The sequence below is a fragment of the Elgaria multicarinata genome, chromosome 5, assembly GCF_023053635.1.
Source record: "Elgaria multicarinata webbii isolate HBS135686 ecotype San Diego chromosome 5, rElgMul1.1.pri, whole genome shotgun sequence".
NCBI classification, from domain to species: Eukaryota; Metazoa; Chordata; class Lepidosauria; order Squamata; family Anguidae; genus Elgaria; species Elgaria multicarinata.
In genome coordinates, this window is record NC_086175.1 from 6,008,583 (window position 1) to 6,025,789 (window position 17,207).

The following is a 17,207-nucleotide window of genomic DNA, read 5'->3' on the forward strand; positions in this document are numbered from 1 at the left end:
CTCTTCCACTGCTTTGCCTAAATTTAATGAAACAGAAAAACAGAACTATGTGTCATCTGCATATTGATGACATCCCACCCAACACTTTCAGATGACTTCACTCAATGGTTTAACATAGCTGTTGGATAGCAAGCTGAGAATCCTGCAGGCCCCAGACCATAAATGTCAGGGAGTCAAGTCGTAGTTTCTCAGCACCACTTACTGGAATTGACCCTTGAGGTAGGAGCAGAGCTATTGCAACACATTCCCACCAATTCCCATGGAGACAGTCTATCCGAAATGATACCATGGTTGGTGGTATCAAAAGCCATTGCAAGGTCCAGGAGAATCAATAGTCACACACCCTCTTTCTCCAAGCATCAGTCATCCATCAAGGCAACCAGCTAATGGAGTGCCTTATCCAGGAAAGGAATACATTAGCTAATAGTTACGAAAGTCCCACTGAAGGGCAAGTGTCTGCGAACATAAGGTGTAAGGCCACAATGTTTATGGGCTTGTCACAGGTTAGTTCTGGTATGCCTTGTTCTCATGACACCATAGTGATCTAAATTAAATGAGAAGCATAGGTGCCACCAGGAGCAAGTTGCTTTCCCAACAAGTAGTTTGCCCCCAATTCCCATATTTTAACATTTTATTTCAGACAACTAATGTGCAAAAAAGTTTGCACATCCCGATATTTTTAGCCACTTCTCTGCCTACCCCCAATATATTTTTCTGGTTCTGCCACTATGGAGAAAAGATCAACAATATCTGCAAACTTGGGTAGCTTAGCTGTATTTGATAATAAAGAGCTGTTCGGATCCTTGGCAGGAACGTGTCATCAGTGTCATCATCATCATTTCAATGTATGAGTTGCCTTCTAGCCAAAGCTCTCAGAACAATATACACAATAAAAACAAATAGAGTGAAACCAATGATAAAACCAGTGAATACGATGGGCCAGCTGCATGGTAAAGTGGGGGGTGTATCTGAAAAGAAAGGAAAACATTCTTCTTATATCGTAATAAAGTATAATCATGAAGTATCATAAAATATTTCATTTTAATTTAGTGTTACATACCACTGTGCTCAAATGTTCCATTTGATCAAATATAATGTAAACTCAATCTGAAGACACTCACAAAATAAACTAAATACACGCAAAAGGGGTTTAAAAAAAGAAAGATACAAAGATAAAAGCAAATGTTATTGTTGCTGCTATTAACTGATACGAAGTATCTGATGAAAATGTCCCCAGCTAAGCATCTGCTTCTGATAGCAAATACTTTTTTTGTTTTTCTTACTGGTGCAACACACACACACACACACACTTGATTTAAATCTTGAATTGCTATGAATAAGAAATGTCAGTCATGTATTCTTTATTTATCTCAGCTCATCAGTTTTTCACAGCTCAAAATGTCTATGTACAACATTCATTTGAAAAGCATCCAGGAAATGGACTAAACAAGAAACCGGAAACCAAAAATGTTGTTGTACTGTCTTCTTTATACATCTGACATAGTCTTTATGAATGATTTCAAGGCAAATTGCACTAATGTGAACTCATATTATGGTAAGATTAATTCGACTCCCTAAGGAGGTTTCGACTTGCAGCAACCACCTCCCTCTGCAGGGGTAGTGGGACTATCAGAACTAGCGCTCTACTCCCCTCCCACCCCCACCCACCCCAAAAGGGGGGCTGATGGATCCAGATGGGGAGTTTTCAATTGGCATAGCTGACTCTCCTGTTGAAGCCCTTGTCACTCTGTGGGGCAATGGAGGTGACTCAGGAAGCTGACATGATCATTGCTAATCACCTTCTCCCACTGAACAGACCCCACTGAATCTCCCACTGAACCTTCCTTTACCAGGAAATGTGGAGCAATAAAGCAGAAGGGATTACACTGTTCGAATGTAAGTGGTAGAAAACTCAAAGCAAGTACGTCTGAACGCACCAGCATCAGGCCTACTCTTTGGTGCTGATGGTGACAAAGAAGTCATGCTTCCCCTTCCACATTGCATTTGTGCAGCTCTGTCCTTCAGAGCTTTCCCAAGTGGTTTGCAGCTGTCTCCAATTTGGTTCACAAAGTGATGTTTCAGAGGTTTGCTGTGACACTTCAGGGGGGAAATCACTCACATTCACTTTAGCCTGGATGCCATTAGTTCTGAAGTTCAGCCACTGACTGTGGCCAGATCACTGCTTAGTCCTATTTTGTTTTGTTAGGCTCAAGGGTCTGAAGACAAGAGCAACGCGCTATTAATTCTCTTGGACCTCTCAGAAGCTTTCAGTACAATTCACCGTAGTATACTTCTGGACTGGTTTTCTGGGTTGGGATTCACAAGGACCACATTCCAGTGGTTCAGTTCCTGTCTGGAGGTCAGTTCCAGAAGGTGCTGCTGCTTTGCTACATGATCCTTGTTCCATGGAGTTCTGCAGAGCTCAGTTTTGTCTCGCATGCTATTTAGCATCTACATGAATACTGTTGAGTGAGGTCATCCAGGGCTTTGGTGTGAAGAGCCGCTAGTTTGTTGATGACATCCAGTTCTATTTCTCTTTTTCATCTAATTCAGGGGAGGCTTTGACAATGCTTATCAGTGTCAGAGATCAATAATGGACTGGATGAGGACAACACACTGAAGTCCAATCCGGTCAATATGAAGGTAGCATTGGTAAATGGGTCCTTTTACCTGGCTGGTGGTGTTCTTTCTCTTCTGTGCACTACACCATCTGGAGGTGCTTTTAGATCTTGCCTTAGCGTGGGATGCCCAAGTAGTATTTGTGGCAAGAAAGTCTTCAATCAGCTGAGAGACGCACCTCGTGGATCATCTGTCCACTATTATTCATGCTCTTGTATCAATCAACCAGTTTGGACTACTGCGATACATAGGGCTGCCTTGATGACTACTCAGAAACTTAAATTGGTCCAAAACAAAGCTGCTAGCTTGCTAATCAGAACTAACCATATGGAATCACTTATTAAACAGCTTTACTGAGCCATGGTCTATCCCAGGGACGATTCACAGTGCTGGTGCTCTATATGGCTTAAGGAAACCCAAGTATCTAAAAGACCACATGCTCCCATATGAACCTATGCAAACCTTAAGATCATACTCTGAGGTCCTTCTTTGGTTGCTCCAGCCTTCTGAGCATAGGCAGATGGTAGCCAAGGGAAGTGCTTTCTCCATGGTGGCACCCTAACTGGAGAGTGCTTGACCTAGTGAGGCACAGAGCCTTCTATCTGATATTCCAAATCCCCTTTCCGCCACTGCACCACTGGAATTTGGTGGTGGAAAGGCAGCATAAAATGGGCAGTTGGTTTGCCTCTGAATTTCAGCTGCAAACAACAATGGAAGCTTAAAGTTGACAAATCTGGCTTGTTTTCATGATACATTTGTGCCTTTTAAGCTTCCATCACAGTTTGCCACTGAGTTTCAGCAGCAACCTGACTTATTATTTTTTGCTGTGGCCACCCACCCACCCACCACGTTGAATTTCAACAGAGCAGCAGAAGCTGCACTGGGAGACCAAGGGAGGCCACACTCAGGAATGCATGTTACCCACCTCTGTTACAGAGCACACTTGAGGATATTTTTGGAAACGTATTTCCCTGTATGCATGTTCATATTGTCCAGACCTCGTGAGATTTCCTGAGGCTGATCAGAAGAAGTGCTAGAGCAGAACAAGCAACATTCAGAACAGGGAGCTGTTAGCTCAAGCCCTTCTCTAGAACAGAGTGCTTGTTCAATTAAAATTAGACTTGTAACGAGAGACCGGGGGAGAGGGAGAGAGAGAGAGAGAATTTTGTGGTTCCCTATGTGACATGCTCCCCCCAAGAAATACTAGTCCCAGAGTTCCCTTCTGCATAGGTAGGGGGAGAGATAACTGGTAGGAGCAGTGATACAATTAGGGATGGACCTTAGGGCCAAAGTCTAGGGCCCCAGAGCCCATCCCCTCCACCTCCAAAGAGTACCCAAAGAACAGCCAGTGATGAGGGCATCAGAACAGCAGAAGCAAATTCCATTTTATTCCTGTGGTTATGATGGTGCTATGATTTAATTGGTTTTACAATGCAAAACTGCACATGCTCAGATTATTTTATAATCAGGGTTGCTCAAACAAATCAGAAATGTAGAAGCAGTTGTAAAGCATGAAATGGCAGTGGGGGGGGAGCAGAGAAAGGAAATAAATGTTGGTTGCCTGCTTCACAATGGAAGTGATACACATGACCATCTAATGGGGGTGGAGCACAAGACAATTAAGTCCAGGTTGGAAAAACTGCCTGATTTTGCAATCAAAAAGACCAGAAAAATAAAGTGAATTAGAGCTCCACCAGATGAGTATTTATTGCACACTTGTTACTGGGCACTCATGGATTTTCGCAGGTCACTCTCAAGACGTCGTCTGCTCCCAAACGCCTCCTGCCCCTTCTTGCTTTCTTCACGTCACAAAAAAATGCACCCCAGTAAGTCCGATTTAAAATTAAGATGGCAGTTGCTGCTATCTATTGCTGCTTGCAGAAGAAGCAGCGTGATCAGAATGGCCAACTGAATGGGCCACCTGCACGTTGTTTACCTCCTCTTTCAAAAAATGAAGTAACCAGCAACAAAAGTGGGGGTGGAGAAGTGACGGTGGGGAGGCATGATTTCCCTCCATCTGATGGAACTCTTAGTTTCTTTATAAAAAGTTTGCAGCTGTGTTGGTTCATTGGGATAAACAATAAATAAACCACAACGTAGGGTTGGATCATTCCTTTCAGGAAGGCACCTGGATCCAGCAACAGCTCTGCAAGGGAGGAAGGGAGGCGTTTCCCCTCCCCACAGTGTCCCCTCTCACAGTGTTCTGGAGAATCTCCCGGCCTTCCGGAGTAGCTTTCCAGGAGGCACAGAGAGCTGCAGGGAAAGGAGGAACTGTGAAGATCATCTTGCCACGCCCTTCCTCCACTCACCGCTCCTCTAGATCCAAGACATAGGCAGGGTAATGCCTCAAAGCAATTGTCCAAAGGGAAATAGCCTAGTTCAGTGGGAAGTTTAGCCCAGAAGGCAGGAATTTATTTCTGGCATTACATAGTTTTTCAACAGGCTGCCCCTCTCAGTACAGTGGCATTTGTAGACACGGGGGCAAGATCATGGTCCACCAAGATAAATGAAATTGTTTCTAAGCTGTCCTCCCCTCCCAGACTGGGCTATTTGATTACAACAGGCGCTTAGCTTCATCCCATGGACCTGCTTCCCTCAGATTATCCCCGTAGCGCTAAGCTTTCGCCGTTGTTGTTGTTTTTGCTACTGGGCGACAGTGATCCTTTGCATACCAGGAAGTGAGTTTAAGGGGGAAATGTAAAAAATCATACAAAATCAATGGATGACCCAATTCAATTCAAATTTGGTATGCTTAAAGCTCTCCCTAATATCTATTACTGTGCCAATTTTGGTGTCTTTATCTTTAAAGCTTACGCAGGTGTAAGCATTTAAAATCCTGCTCCTGCGTCCCAGCGGCGGCTCAAAAGATACGCTCAAAAAGTAGGGGCTAAATAAAGCGAATCTTTTTGCTTTATTGCACAATTAAGGCAGGCTGCATGGGGGAGTACTTCACAATCAAAGCAGATTATAAGGTGGAAAACTTCTGAGTCCTTTGCATGCAATTCACAGTGATTGCACAGTATAACGCTGGTGTGGTAAAGCTCTATGGCAGTGCCTGTTTGGAAGTCTCAAGACATCTGATTGATGCTGATGAACAGACGACTGCTGCTTTAGTGGCCAACTATTGTTCCAACATGCTGTATAAAGATCTTTCCTGAGAATTGCCCCCATATTTGTTTTTTATCTGCCCATATGGTTTCAGACGGTCCTTAACTAAACTCTGATTAACCCTGCAGTTGATGGAGGTTTGGTGACCAACTGAGCACAAATACATGTTGAATGCCAGTAGGCAGATGCTCTGGTCCACCGTCTCCTGGAATGCCCATGGTATCTAAACTTGAGGAAACGGTGCTTTGATCCCCTTACTGCTTGTATTAAAGATAACTGTTATTAAACAAAATTGTACTTTTATTGGTTTGGAAAGATTATTTTGGGGCATGCTGCACTGCTAAATTCGTTAAGTTAGCTATAGGGGAAAAGGAAGATTTTTTTTATCTTGACAAGACAATAATAAATCTGTTTTAATTAATTTAATAGTTTTAGTATACAAATCGGTTGTTGAGATTTTGTTCAGTTATTACTTATTTTCCTATGATTATATCTAGCTTGAGTTTCTTGTATTGACACGCCATATTTTTCTTGTTCTGTGTTGTTAGTCTGATATATATGCAAAAGCCTGGTTGGCAATTGAGGAATAAACTGGACTGAACTGAGCCTTTATTGAGACCAACCAAAAAGTTACAAAATACTCAGCAAGCTTTGTAGGACTCACTTTCAGGCTGGATGTTATGTTAAGTAAAAATACCAAAAGGGGAGGTGTTTGGGGCCGCTGTAGAAAAGTCCCAGTGTAATTATAGAAACGTGGAAAACCCAGTTTCAAAACTAAAATAGAAACTTTTATGATTGTATGTATAGGAAGGGAATATGTATAGGAAGGAAATATGGTGTGCATGACTGTTAGAGCAGTACGACAATGGAACCAGTTACCGAGGGAGGTTGTGGGCTCTCCCACACTAGAGGCCTTCAAGGGGCAGCTGGACAACCATCTGTCAGGGATGCTTTAGGGTGTATTCCTGCATTGAGCAGGGGGTTGAACTCGATGGCCTTGTAGGCCCCTTCCAACTCTGCTCTTCTATGATTCTATGTAGGAGGGAGCCAATGCCACAGATATGTACTAGGCCATAAAATATGATGCACGGGGTCTTCACCCAGGCTTTTTACAAAGGGGGAGTCTACACTAGACATTTATTGCAGGACTATATTGCAGTGATCACTAACGGGCCACATGACGTTCACCTGCTCCCACGGTGATCTGAGCTCCACCTCTCAGTTTTCCCAGAATATCCCTGACTGCTTTTGTCACAATTTTTCTGGCTCTCTCTCACATCCATTCCAAAGAGCATTTGCAGAGTGCCCCTCTTTTGTGAGGCTGTTGCTGTTTGCTGTGAGTTCCAGGCTCAGCGAACAGCCAATCAGCTGTGAGGGGCATGTGCATGGGTATCAGAGGTGTGTGGGAGTTGACTTGACCACCATTTTCGCCACATGCTTTGGATGGGTATCAGCATGTTTTACCATCGAGTGTGCTTGTTTTTTTAAAAAAAAATACAAACATATCTCTGTGCAGCAGCGCATATTCGACAGAGTTCAAATCCTCCCATGTGGCGTTGCACATCTGTGCTGTGCGCATCCCTTACGAGTTATTAAAGAAAAAACTCTGCCCCTTATCCGTCTGCCTAGCCCTGCCCACGTCTACCAAAATACATGCGCAAGCGCCATAACAGGCCACACATGCTCCCGCATTACAGTCCTGTAATTCCAGCAAACACCGGTCGCGTGTGCCCCTTGAGTGCTGATCATGGAAGCGGGGAACATTTGGAAGCAGCCCTCTTCCTTTGGGAAAGAGCTGCAGATGGAGATTAGGCCAAAGTTATGTCGTTTTTTTATTCAGTAGATGCACTGGCCATCTGCCCTACTTCAAGATGCGATGTCAGGTTAGGCTTCTCCCTGTGAAAAGTTTTGTTTGCATGTGTTTCCCTTCTTACACATGCTTGTGAAATCACGATAGGCTGCATATTGGCTTTATTGCATATTTTTTAAAATTCAAAGAATTCCTTGTTCCCTGGGTAAGCAGTCCATCGTTTAAGGCAGTGGTTCCCAAACGTTTTCAGGTAACTACCCCCTTGGTTCCACAAACTCATTCTCAATGCCCCCTACCCTACACTATAAAAATCATTATTCAGAATAGCATTTTTCAACAACCCACTAAGGAAGATAATAACAATAAAATTCAAAACAGTAACAATTAATTGAATATTTATTCAAAATCCGAAGCACCTGCCGCAGGCTTGCCAAGGGAGGGAGGGAAAAGAGAGAGAATGCCTCCATTTTGCAGCTGGCGTGGCGGGGCACACCAAGCAGGGTATGTCTCTTCATTAGCGTTTTGGTGCTTTTGAAACATTTCAATTCACTGTTAAAAGGACTCTTCTTAAACGGTATTAATACATGTGTGGATTCTTGCCCTATATGGCTTGGGACCAAACTACCTTCTCCCATAAAAATGTCCCTGGGTTTTAAGACCTTCTGGAAAGGCGCTTCTCGGAAAAGACCACCTCGAGCGCCCCCCTGCCGCCCCTTTGCCTCTTAACACCCCCCTATGCAATCCCAATGCCCCCAAGGGGGCAGTACCGCCCATTTTGGGAACCACTGGTTTAAGGCATGCCATCTCTCCCACTGCTGCTTGCTTCAATCAATTTGGGCCTAATTTGTCTTTATTATAATCATGGCAGGAATTATTTTCTTGCAATGGTACAGGAGCTATTGTCAGTGACACGCCAGGTCTTATTAGCTTAAGGGTGTTCCTTAGCCAAAGCTACCTGCATGCCATAGCACTTAGCATCAATATCTAAGGTGAATTTTGCAGTCTGAGGGGCTGTCTATATGTGAAGAAAGCCCCGGGGTGTTGCGTGGCATCTCGGGGTTGATTATATGATGCAGTAGCCACCGCGCAGGCATCCCGCGGCTTTCCCTGAAGCTCCAAAACAAAAAAGTTGGGAATTTACCCCAATTTCTTTGTCTGGAGTGCGGTGAGGACAGCACTTTGCCATCTGTCACCGCTGCTCTGGGGTCACGTCAGAGGTGTGGCTGGGTGGGTGGCGACCCCTGATTGGTCGCCATCCGCTCGGGATAGAACGCCCTTGTGCCGCCTCCATGGGGAGAAGAGACATTGAAAAATGCAGAAATATATTTGGAGTCAGATCTCAATCAGTGAAAATTGATCTCTGTAACTGGAAAGGGAATGGACAGCTAGTCCATGGCACAGATAGGCAGGCAGGCAAGGTTGAGCACCACCACTCCCAGCCCTGGATTAACCTTTAAGCAATATACGGACGTGCTTAGGGCACCAAGGGAAGGGGGGCACCACCAAAATCGAAAAGTAGGCTCTCGAGATCATGTAATTTCAGTAGAGATAATATCAGATCTTATTTTATCCTATGATCTTTTGGAGGGTGATTAAAAATCATTTTCAATCATTTTTTGCATTTGCATTTTCCCCCTTATAACAGTTTTATTTTAAAAAATGCATAAAAGTGATGAAAATTTGTATTTTTTTCTGTTGCACTAGTTATAAGTAAGTAATTGGCTTATATTGCTTGCTGCTATTTAGTGTTAAAAAATATAATAAAACCAGTTTATATTTAATATAGTTCTGGTGTGGGAGGTGGCCTTGAAGAAAACTGAGTTTTTAAAGTATTATTTCACCTTCAGCACTTATTGAGTCTTATTAAGCCTTAGCTAGACGGGGCTTTATTTTTTATTTTATTTTATTTTTAAGCATTTTTATAGCGCCACCTCACCATTTCTGGTATCGTGGCACTTTACAATCACATATAAAACAATTCCATTAAAAACCCTCAACCCACATTAAGACAATTCCATTAAAAACCCTCATCCTCAATCCATGAAAAGCAAGGCGAACCCCAGGATCGTCCCTGTACATCCACATGACGCACGGGGGATCCTGGGATCAGGGAGGGATCATCCCTCCCTTGCCGCAGAATACAGCCCTCTACTTTGGGCCTGCTTTTTCCGCAGTCTCAGAACGTGTGGCCCATTGCCGCAGTTTGACCCAGCTCTGCGTGATTCTTCTCATGGAGCCGGGAGCTGCGCCCATTGGGGGTAGAATCATAGAATCCTAGAATAGCAGAGTTGGAAGGGGCCTACAAGGCCATCAAGTCCAACCCCCTGCTCAATGCAAGAATCCACCCTAAAGCATCCCTGACAGATGGCTGTCCAGCTGCCTCTTGAAGGCCTCTAGTGTGGGAGAGCCCATCACCTCCCTAGGTAACTGATTCCATTGTCATACTGCTCTAACAGGAAGTTTTTCCTGATGTTCAGCTGGAATCTGGCTCCCTTTAACTTGAGCCCGTTATTCCGTGTCCTGCACTCTGGGAGGATCGAGAAGAGATCCTGGCCCTCCTCTGTGTGACAACCTTTGAAGTATTTGAAGAGTGCTATCATGTCTCCCCTCCATCTTCTCTTCTCCAGGCTAAACATGCCCAGTTCTTTCAGTCTCTCAACATAGGGCTTTGTTTCCAGACAAAGAAACAGAGGGGAGTGGGGAAATGAAGTTAATTTTTTTTAAAAAAAAAGCCTATATTAAGCGCATGAGTGTTTGTGCACTGCTTCTCCTTTAAAAATAAAAATGGCGGGCGCAACACCTCTCTTCCTGAGGTCGTCGCGCCTCACGTGTAAACAGAGGAGGGATCTCACATTAAGCACAACGTGAGATCTTCCATCCTCTGTCGCAGACTATGAGGTAAGTCTAGCTAAGGCCTATATGTCTTGCCGGCTAAGCAATGGAAGGGCCAAGGGGGCACCATGACGGGGCTGTGCTTAGGGCATCAGTGGGGCTTAACCCAGCCCTGAACACGCCCTCTGCTGCCTCCGTGGGAAGAAGAGTCTCCCTGCTGGCAGGGACTTGGGGGGCTGTGAGCAGCTGCAGTGGGCCACGTGGGTTGGTGCCCGGGGGCAGCATTTAGAATTTCTTCAGGGGACAGAAGAAATTCTAAAAAATTTTTTTAGCCATAACAGTGTCTTTCGACCCTCCATGTTCTTTTTTAAACCTTTAATTCCTTTGCTGAAAGCCACCACAGAGCTGCAAGAGGCATCCCAGGAGGTACTATATCATGACGTCCAGCCCTTCCAAGAGGGCAACTGTGAGAAGACGTGGCCAAGCCCCCAGGTGGCTGCTTGTAGGCCCACCGCCGCCGCTTGACAATAAAACATTTATTGTTTTAAAAATAAATGAAGTCACCACTGAAAATGTTTAGATGCTGTTCCCAGCAGAAGAAACTAAAACAAGGGCCCATGAAATCAAAAGGGGACCCTCAGGATTTCATATGATTTTTTAAAGTGGCATAAAAGCATGAACATGAGGCACAATTCAGTATGGATCCTAAAAAAAATTGTATTGGGTCCCCCCAAAAACCCCAGCAAAGCACAGAACTGATCTTTGTCCAAGTATGCACACTAATCCCAGATCTGCTTCTTCACCTCAAATAGTGTGAACCATTTATGCAAGGCATGAATGCTAGTGGATCACCTGGATTTTACACGGAGTGCATCCCAAATCACAGCTGAATCCCATAGCACTAACATGACAGATGCAGCTCCTTATGGGTCCACTGGATTTTCATATAGTGTCCCCACAAATGCACCATTACATCACAGGTCACATCCATGCCCACAGAGCAAAGTATTACAGTTATTGATCCTGTACTTCATGGACCAAGCTTGATGTAAAAACATGAATCCATACAATAATATATTCATGCTGTTCTGTATGTTATTATTTTATTTTGTAATGTTTAATGTTGCGTTGCTAATTTATGTTCTATTGCTAACTCACTTGCCACTACTTAGCAAGAGGGGAAGCAGAGAAATAAAAGAACATACTTTTAGTTAGGGGTGTTGGCAATATCTGCAGTGGATTCAAATAAGTTCAGGGGCTCATCTACACAGTTGCTTTGCCCCTGGATTGCTTCGGAGTGGCGGCTGGTGATCTACATGATGCAGCCACCACTCCGATGCAATCCAGGGGCAAAGCCCCAAAGCTCCGCTCTAAAAAAGTCAGGGACTTAACCTAGGTTGACCATATGAAAAAGAGGACAGGGCTCCTGTATCTTTAACAGTTGCATAGAAAAGGGAATTTCAGCAGGTGTCATTTGTATGCATGTAGCACCTGGTGAAATCCCCTCTTCATCACAACAGTTAAAGGTGCAGGAGCTCTACTAGAGTGACCAGATTTAAAAGTGGGCAGGGCACCTGCAGCTTTAACTGTTGTGATGAAGAGGAAATTTCACCAGGTTCCCCATATATACAAATAACACCTGCTGAAATTCCCTTTTCTATGCAACTGTTATAGATACAGGAGCCCTGTCCTCCTTTTCATAGGGTCACCCTACTTAACCCAACTTTTTTAGCTTGGAGCAAGGCTCCGCACCTCTGCGGAGCCTTGATAAGAAATAATAATAATAATAATAATAATAATAATAATAATAATAATAATGGATAATAATAATAATAATAATAATAATAATAATAATAATAATGGGAGACATGATAGCAGTCTTCAAATACATAAAAGGTTGTCACACAGAGGAGGGCCAGGATCGCTTCTTGATCCTCCCAGAGTGCAGGACATGGAATAACCGGCTCAAGTTAAAGGAAGCCAGATTCCGGCTGGACATCAGGAAAAACTTCCTGACTGTTAGAGCAGTGCGACGGTGGAATCAGTTACCTAGGGAGGTTGTGGGCTCTCCCACACTAGAGGCCTTCAAGAGGCAGCTGGACAGCCATCTGTCAGGGATGCTTTAGGGTGGATTCCTGCATTGAGCAGGGGGTTAGACTAGATGGCCTTGTAGGCCCCTTCCAACTCTGCTATTCTATGATTCTAATGGGGGTTGGAAATCCCAACAGGGAGGGAGCACCCCATTCCTCCCTCCCCCGTTCCTCCCCCCTTGATTCCCCCCCCCCAGTTAGCTGACGACAGAATGAAAGACAACTGACAAACTCAGACGGAAAGCATCTAGCAAATTGTGTAGATCCCTACTCATATTGGATTACTTGAAGGTGAAGGTGAGCTGTAATGAGATGGAGGACATACCTCCAAAATTCATGAAGATCCATTAGATCTCGTGCATCCGAGATAGGTTTTTATATCATTATGTTTGCATGGTGTGGCTTGTGTGCAAGAATCACGAGGACCCTACTTCTGATCAAAGCTTGTGCACTCCATAGAGAAGGGTGTAAACAGTGACTTAACATTTGATTTTAGGTGTTATGTGTAAAAACTATTAAGATGATTCATGAGGATCCATTCCTCATATACCAGTTGTTGTTCTGTGGGAACACCTTGCTCCAATGGATGCATGGTTTTAGAGGCCAGTGAGTATTGAAGGATGAGAGCTGATTTGATTATGGGTTACATCTTATTGATTTCATATTTGTTGTAACCATTTCTAAATAGAAAAGCAGGTATAAATATTTTAATGAAATGTTAAAAGAAATAAAAATAAGTATATGAATGAGAGCTTGATAGTAGACACATACATAATCAAATGGAATGGGTTGCTAAACCTTAAATTGCAAAACGTGGGACTTGTAACTGTGTAAACATGTGACCAAATTGCTAGATGTTATCCTGTAGTCAGATTTTGGATAAGATTCTGAAAGTTTCGTGTTTGTTGCCAACTAGTGGCTAAAAGGGGGAAAGCTGTTAAACACGTTAATCAAATTTGGCGTTTTTCCATGATGCAAACTAACAAGAAAATAACACGGACTTGTTGCTTGAGATTTCTGGCATGTGTTCCATATAATGTATCTCCAAGAAGGAGTAATTCAGAATTGCTTAGTGGACTGGGCTCCTTTGCCAAGGTTTATAGAACATATTTAGCGACCATTGGTCTATTTAATTATAAGTGAATTCTGTTTGTGTGTTCAGAAAGTATTTGTGTTGCCTTTGGAAGATTAAGCTATTCTTATACTCTGTGCAACATGTTAAACTCTGAAGAAGCTTCCCACACACACACAAGTGGGAGATTGTTTGGGGCATTCTGTCACTGCCCAGACTGTTGTTATCACACTTTGATAACAACATCACAACCAACTCTTGATCAGGCATTAAGCCTTGTGCATGTGTTTTTCTGTTTAACTTCTCTCACACCTTTGCCCCTCTTATCCATGGTCCTGAACATTGTTGTTTCTTCTAGGGGTGTGCACGGACCCCCCGATCCGCTTCTCTTCCAGATCTGCAATTTGCAGATCGGGCCGCTTTGCTCCACCCTGCTCCGCCTATAGTCCGCTGCGGAGCTCCGGATCCGGATTAGAGCTCCGCTTTTTTTCCCCATAGGCTTGCATTGAAATCCAAAAAAGTATACAACTTTTTTCTGTTAAAGTTAGAAACCTCAAATTAGGCACCATGACACCTCATGGACGTATACACATGCATGCCAAGACTCAAGCCAAGCCAATCGTCCCTGGATTTTTGGGGAATTTTTGAAAATCGGACACCCCATTTTCAGACATGGACTGTTCTCCGACATTTTGACAGATAAATTTTTTTGAAGTGGGCACCCTCACAGATGCCATCTAGATCCACATTCATGGCAAGTTTCAAGCAAATCCCATCATCCCCTGATTTTTGGCAGGGCTCTAACCTTTTAACTCACCCCAAATCAAGTCCCATGCTACAACTATGTCAATTTGCATGTCAGAAACCTCACGTTCAGTCCCATGACAGCTTATCCATGTGTCCACATGGACGCCAAGTTTCAAGCAAATCCCATCATCCCCTGATTTTTGGGGAATTTATTAAAATCGGACACCCCAGTATTTCAGGGATTTTAAAGCTGCAGACGGGCCATTTCAAAGGAAATCCCAACATGCCATGAATTGGGGAGTAGATAAACCTATATGAATCTTCTTCCGCACTTGAAAAATTGATTTGGAACTTCCAAAAGTCTAAGTGAGCGCAGGAAGGACTTATCCCCTGAGTCAAAGCAAGACACACACAAACCATCCCTGCGAGGCGGGCAGGGGAGGAGGGAGGGAAGGCAGGCAGGCAGCAGACATTTCTGGGGGCACAAGGAAGTGAGCCAAGGATAGTTTCAAAGCCAGTAATGCAAACCATCGCTATGAGGTGGGAGCAGCACAGAGAGATGCCTTTTCTTTTGCATCCCATAACTAGGAGGGTAGGAGGATAAGAGTAAAGCTTTGTGATCCTTGCTTCAGAGTTGATTGACTGCACTGTGATCACAGCCATTACTAAACATCAACAACAATAGTAATGTTAATAATAGCAGTACTAATTAATATTAATAGCAATAATAACAACAACAACAACAACAACAACAATAAGGAGTTGAACCACAATGAAAGCCTGCCTGACTTCACTTGGGCTATGGGGTGTAAATATAAAATGGAATAAATAAATAAATAAACAAAGGAGGGGTAGAATTAAAAGCAGCAGTGTTGCTGAATAAACAACAGGAAGAATTTTTTTTTAAAAGGCTATATCTGTCTTTTACCAGTAAGAGGAAAGTGGACGTGCCCAGGGGGAGGGGGAATTATGCCAATTTTGACTGGCCCTGTCTAGGGAGCATTCTTTAAGAAGCAAACTAACACTTCAACTCATGATAGGCATTAGCTTGCTTCTCCACTGGTTTACCTTTGGAGGGCTCTGATGACCCTCCAGGGCAGGACACAGTGTCTGTGCACTGGACACGTCCACATGCCCTAGGGGAGCTCATCCCCTTGCACCACATCTATTCAGTTGTTCACCAAGGTTAGGGTGGGTAGCAGTGCTGTGTTTCCTGTTATTTATTTGCTTAGTATATGATTTCAGGTTGTGTTTGTGCATTTGGTGGGGCTACTGTTTTAAAAAACACTGGGAAAAGTCCGTTCAGACTAAGAAAGAGAAGTTCCCAGTATCCCAAGTATCCCGTTTTGCCTATCCCCTCCTCCAACTTTGGGATCATGTGATCATGACCGGGAGTTGACTCTGCCCCTCAGCACTTCAAAAAGGTAAATCTCCCGGGTTTTTTACCCGATTTTTTTAAAAAATATAGCAAGCGAACTGCACCACGCAGAGAGCTGAGAGTAGGCTCAAAATGACCCTCAGCCATGACTCTCTAAGCACAAGAAGTTTCAGAAAGATAGCTTAAAAACAACACAGTTATCCCCTTTTCATTTCCTCAATGCAATCCTATGGGCGAAATTTTTCAAAATGGCGATCGAAGCGCTCCGTGAAAATAGAAGTGCTTCTCCTATGGGCACTTCTCTTCGCCTTGCTTCTAAGGGTCCGCGGTCCACTTCTACTCCGCCTCTGGGCAAGGCGGAGCAGGCCAATTCACTTGTGATTCTCCGATTCTAATTGGAGCGGAGCACGGCTCTAGTTTCTTCCCATACAACACTACAAAAATACAACCCTTCCTCTCCAGCCTGTTAGCAAAATATCTGGTCCAAGCCCTGATCATCTCTTCTCTTGCCTTGTCTTCTGCAACCCCCTCCTTCCTGGTCTTAGGCTTAATCTACACCTGCAGCCCTTTCGCAATGGAAGAAGGCTGCTTCCAAAGATTCCCCGCTTCTGCGGTCGGCACTCACGGGGCACACGCGACAACCACAGAGATCGGGCCTAGTCTGGTTTTGCCCAGACAAGCTTGACATGGAACCTATTGGTTCCCAGGTCAGAAGGAACCAAAGGGGCAACCTGGGTAAGGTCCTGGCAAGACTCTGCTGCCCTTTCTTTCTGTACTCTGTAAACTTGGTTGGATCCCCAACAGGGAGTCCTGTGCACAAACATGGAGACTCCTGGTTCAATTAGCGTCCATCACTCTGGTTAGACTGAAGTTGAAGATCTATCTATGTTCCTCATTTAGGATAGATTAGACAGTTTTCTTATCCATCCAGGAGACTTGTCTCTCTATAAACAATATGGAAAAGAGTAAACATATTGCAACTGTTGGGTTGTACTACATTTGGCATAATTTTGATCCAATATATACAGCTGCATCATAGGCCCTAGCCAGACCTACTTTTTAATCCAGGACGGAGGAGGGAAGATCTCATGTTGTGTTTAACGCGAGATCCCTTCTCCGTTTACACATGAGGCGTGACAACCTCAGGAGAAGAGGCGTTGCGCCCGCCATTTTTCTTTTGTTTTTAAAGCAGCAGGAGCGCTCGAGTGCCGAAAGGTACGTGTTTTTTTAAATTAAATTAATTTCCCCGCTCTGCGTGAGAAATCACGCGGAGCCAGGTCAACCCGCAGCAATGGGCCACACGTTCCGCGGTCTTGGGCTCACCCAGGACTGCGGAAAAAGCGAGCTCGAAGGGGAGGGCGAGATCCCGGGACAAGGGAGGGATCATTCCTCCCTGATCCCAGGATCCCCTGTGCATCATGTGGACGCACAGGGACGATCCCAGGGTTTGCCCCATGATAAAGCCCCATCTAACTAAGGCCATATTCTCTGTAAAGTGGAACGAATTCCCAATTTCAGAAGGAATGTTAATCATGGAAGAGAAGGGAGGAT